Source organism: Mandrillus leucophaeus, unplaced genomic scaffold, assembly GCF_000951045.1.
Source record: "Mandrillus leucophaeus isolate KB7577 unplaced genomic scaffold, Mleu.le_1.0 Scaffold174, whole genome shotgun sequence".
NCBI classification, from domain to species: Eukaryota; Metazoa; Chordata; class Mammalia; order Primates; family Cercopithecidae; genus Mandrillus; species Mandrillus leucophaeus.
In genome coordinates this window covers 2,776,764-2,781,807 of record NW_012101743.1, presented here as the reverse complement: position 1 = coordinate 2,781,807, position 5,044 = coordinate 2,776,764, and the positions used below count along the sequence as shown (strand labels likewise).

Below are 5,044 nucleotides of genomic sequence, written 5' to 3'. Positions count from 1 at the left end.
AACGCCGGTCCATATCCTGACTCATCTATTCAACAAATAATCCACTGAGCACCTGCTAAGTACTGAGCTAGTTGCTAGACATTCAGCAGGACAGAGGCAAATAAGATTGCCATTCTCATGAACTTTACATTCTAGTGGTGGTGAAGATGTATAATAATAAGCAAACCAATAAATGGACAGACAATTTGAGATAATGTTAAGTGGTAGGGAGAAAATAAAACAGGGTGAGGGGCAGGCACCACACCATGCTGAGCGCCGAGTCTCGCACCATGCCCCACGCTGCGGTCCACTACGCAGGTTGCTCCCTGCCACCCGATGCCCGCATGCTAGCCATGTCCCGTCCACCGCCAACGCGGGCCGCCTTGGGCATCCTGGCCCGGCATGCCATGGTGCTAGGCACCATGGAGATGGGGGGCCACATGGACGCATCCGCCAGTGCCACGGCCATGCGCGCTTTCCTGGAGTGCAGCCACACCAAGCTGGACATGGCCTTCACGTACAGCGATGGCCAGTCCAAAACCATCCTGGGCAGCCTGGGGCTGGGGCTGGGCAGCAGCGACTACTGAGTGAAATTTGCCACCAAGGCCAACCCTTGGGAGGGAAAATCACTAAAGCCTGACAATGTCCGGTCCCAGCTGGAGACGTCATTGAAGAGGCTGCAGTGTCCCCAAGTGGACCTCTTCTACCTACATGCACCTGACCACAGCACCCCAGTGGAAGAGACGCTGTGTGCCTGTCACCAGTTGCACCAGGAGGGCAAGTTCATGGAACTTGGCCTCTCCAACTATGCCGGCTGAGAAGTGGCGGAGATCTGTATGCTCTGCAAGAGCAAAGGCTGGGCCAGGCGCGGTGGCTCACGCCTGTAATCCCAGCACTTTGGGAGGCCGAGGTGGGCGGATCACGAGGTCAGGAGATCGAGACCATCCTGGCTAACATGGTGAGACCCCGTCTCTACTAAAATTCCAAAAATTAGCCGGGCGTGGTGGCGGGCGCCTGTAGTCCCAGCTACTCGGGAGGCTGAGGCAGGAGAATGGCGTGAACCCGGGAGGCGGAGCTTGCAGTGAGCCGAGATGGTGCCACTGCACTCCAGCCTGGGCGACAGAGTGAGACTCCGTCTCAGAAATAAATAAATAAATAAATAAATAAATAAATAAATAAATAAAAGCAAAGGCTGGATCCTGCCCACTGTGTACCAGGGCATGTACAACGCCACCACCTGGCAGGTGGAAATGGAGCTCTTCCCCTGCCTTGGGCACTTTGGACTGAGGTTCTATGCCTACACCCTCTGGCTGGGGGCCTGCTGACCGGCAAGTACAAGTATGAGGCCAGGGCAAGAAACAGCCCGGGGGCCACTTCTTTGGGAATAGCTGGGCTGAGACCTACAGGAATCGCTTCTGGAAGGAGCACCACTACAAGGCCATTGCCCTGGTGCAGAAGGCCATGCAGGCTGTGTATGGTGCCAGTGTCCCCAGTATGACCTCGGCCACCCTCTGGTGGATGTACCACCACTTACAGCTGCAGGGTGCCCATGGAGACGCGGTCATCCTGGGCATGTCCAGCCTGGAGAAGCTGGAGCAGAACTTGGCAGCGATGGAGAAAGGGCCCATGGAGCCGACTGCCATGGACACTTTTAATCAAACCTGGCATTTGGTTGCCCACGAATGTCCCAACTACTTCTGCTAGGCCCATCGTGGCTCAGGCTGCCCAAGGCTTTTCTGTCACCTTTTGTTCTCTCATGCCGACCAGTCTTGGCCTTGAGCTGACTTAGCAGGGTCTTTCTGGATCGTCTGGATCCATGTGTTATTTTTCTAGCTTCCTGCCTAGCTCCCTGCTCACTTTATATTGTGAAAGGTGGGGGTGAGTCCCACTTGGGCATTTCCCATTGAATAAAGCAGGCACTTGACCCAGCCATAGCCCAGGTCAACCCCCTAGCCCCGCCAAAAAAAAAAAAAGAGAGAAAAAAAACCAGGGTGATGCGATGAGATACTGATCACAGTAGGGGGCTCCTGAGTTGGGATGACTAGGGAAAGCCTCTCCGAGGAGCTGACCCTAGAGCTGAGATGTGGATGATGAGAAAGATGGTGAGAGAACATTTTACGCAGGGTGCAAAGGCCCTGAAGAGAGAACAAATTATAGCTGGAAGCATCGCAAACAGCATAGTATGGGATAAGATCAGATATTTTGGTAAGGGCTACTATATCTTATTAGGTCAAAGTAAAGAGTTTGAATGTTATACAAAATGTAACTGGAAGTCCCTGGAGGGTTTTGAAATAGGCAGAGTGTCCTAGTCTGTTTTACATGGCTATAACAGAATATCACAGACTAGGTAATTTATAATAAACAGAAATTTATTTGGCTCATGGTACTGGAGGCTGGGAAGTCCAACAGCATGGAGCCAGCATCTGATGAGGGCCTTCATGCTGCGTCATGCCATAATGGAAGGCAGAAGGACAAGAGAGGGTAAGAGCAAGGGAACAGGAAGAGTCAAACTTGTTTTTATAACACAGCCACTCTTGCAATAACTAACCCACTCCTGAGATAATGACATTAATCTATTAATGAGGGTAGAGCCCTCATGATGTAATCACTTCTTATTATGTCCCACCTCCCAACACTGTTCCATTGGGAATTAAGTTTCCAACACATGAACTTTATGAGACACATTCAAACCATGGCGTTCTATTCTGGTCCCCAAAATTCATGTCCTCACAATGCAAAATACATTCATTCCATTGCAGTAGCCCGAAAATTCTTAACTTGTTTCAGTGTCAACTCAAAGATCCAAAGTCCAGTCCCATCTAAAGCAGATATGGGTGGGACTCAAGGCATAATTCACCTTGAGGCAAATTTTCCTCCAGCTGTGAGGAAACAGATTAAAATTAAACAAGTTATTTATTTACAAAATACAATGCTGGGTGATGTAGTTTGGATATGTGTCCCTGCCCAAATTTCATGTTGAATCGTAAACTCCAGTGTTAGAGGTGGGGCCTGGTGGGAGGTGATTGGACCATGGGGGTGGATCCTTTATGAATGGTTTAGCACCATCCCCTCTGTGCTGTTCTCATGATGGTGAGTTCTCATGAAATCTGGTTAAGTGTGTAGCACCTCCCCACTCTCTTCCTCCTGCTCCAGTCATGTAAGACATGCCTGCTTCCCCTTCACCTTCTGCCACAATTGAAAGTTTTCTGAGGCCTCCACAGAAGCTGAGCAGATGCCAGTACCATGTTTCCTGCAGAACCTGCAGAATCTGCATACAGCCTGCAGAACCAGGAGCCAATTAACCTCTTCTGTTTATAAATTACCCAATCTCTGGTATTTCTTTTTTTCTTTTTCTTTTTTTTGAGATGGAATCTTGCTCTGTTGCCAGGTTGGAGTGCAGTGGCGTGATCTCAGCTCACTGCAATCTCCACCTCCCAGGTTCAAGCGATTCCCCTGCCTCAGCCTCCCAAGTAGCTGGAACTACAGGCACGCACCACCACACCTGGCTAATTTTTTGTATTTTAGTAGAGATGGAGTTTCACCATGTTGGCCAGGATGGTCTTCATCTCCTGACCTCATGATCTGCACCCCTTGACCTCCCAAAGTGCTGGGATTACAGGCGTGAGCCACCGTGCCCAGCCTGGTATTTCTGTATAGCAGTGTAAGAATGGACTAATACAGTGGGACAGACATAGGATAGATATTCCCATTCCAAGGGGGAGAAATAGGCAAGAAGAAAGGGATCCCAAGAAAGTCCAAAACCCAACACAGAAAACCACATTAAGTCTCAAAGGTGTAGAATAATCTCCTTTGATTCCATGTCCTGCATCTTGGGCACACCAAGACAGGGGCTGGACCCCCAAGGTCTCAGGCAGCCCTGCCACTATCTATGGCTTTGTTGGGCTCAGCACATGTTTCAGCTGTCTCGGATTGGAGTCTCATGCCTGAAACTTTCCCAGGTTGGCGCTGTATGCTGGTAGCTCTACGGCTCTGGGGTCCCAGTAGTGGTTCCACTCCCATGGTTCCACTAGGCACTGCCCTAGTGGAGACTCTGCAGGATCCTGCTTCCCACAGCTCCACTAGGCATTGCCCTAGTGGGGGCTCTCTGCAGTGGCTCTGCCTCTGCAACAAGTCTCTGCCTGGGCCCCCAGACTGTCTGATACATCCTTTGAAATCCAGGTAGATTCCACCATGGCCCCACAATTCATGCGCTCAGCACTTTTCCAGAGTCAGCACCAGGTGCATGCTGCCAAGGCTTACATTTGTGCCCTCCAGAGCAGTGGAATGAACTGCACATGGGCTCATTTGAGCCATGGCTGGAGAAGCCAAGGAGCTCTGCACCAACACATGGGAAGCAGAGTCCTGAGGTGGCCCTGGGCAGTGAATGCTGAGGTCTGGTGGGCACCTTTCTGGAAACCCTGCCCTTAAGGCCCTGCTCTGAACTTGTAATGGGAGGGACAACCCACTCAATGATCTCTGAAATGTCTTTGGGATCTTTGTCCCATTGTTTTGGTGACTAGCAATATCACCCTTCCTATCTCCCTACTGCTCCCCTCACTTCTGCTGCTGCTTGTGATTCATCCTCATTCCCCATCCCAGTTGCCCCCTCCCCTTTCCAGTTCTGTCAATGCAAAGGTCCTGTTGTCATTCATCCACATCCTACCTCCAACTCAGATGATTGGGTGGGGGACAGACACTTTACAACCACAAGTATGAATGGCTACTCTAGAAGTAGAGACTCCTGGCTGTTGCCTGCAGCCATGTCCTATCTCACCACCTGCTACCTGCCCAGCTCTTCAGAGGAAGGGTTCACTCTAACCCTGGCCCAGCTGGCCTGAGATCAGCTAGTTGCTGAGGTGCAGCCTCTTGTGGCCACTATGACTACAATATGATTTTTTTCTATACATATATTTTATATTTGTATTTTTTTTAATCGAGATGGGATCTTGTTATGTAGTCCAGGCAGGTCTCAAACTCCCAGCCTCAAGTCATCCTCTCACCTTGGCCTCCTAAAGTGCTGGGATTACAGGTATGAACCACTGTGCCCAGCTGCTACAACAACTTT

General features: G+C 50.4%; 1 pseudogene across 1 annotated transcript; it reads left to right on the top strand.

Moving 5' to 3' along the window:
• The first annotated feature begins 245 nt into the window (after positions 1-245).
• Positions 246-1,683, top strand: LOC105537551 (annotated as a pseudogene). Its single transcript, XR_001005731.1, has 2 exons — positions 246-834; positions 1,171-1,683. The product of XR_001005731.1 is annotated as an aflatoxin B1 aldehyde reductase member 2 pseudogene (transcript).
• The last annotated feature ends 3,361 nt before the right edge of the window (positions 1,684-5,044 follow it).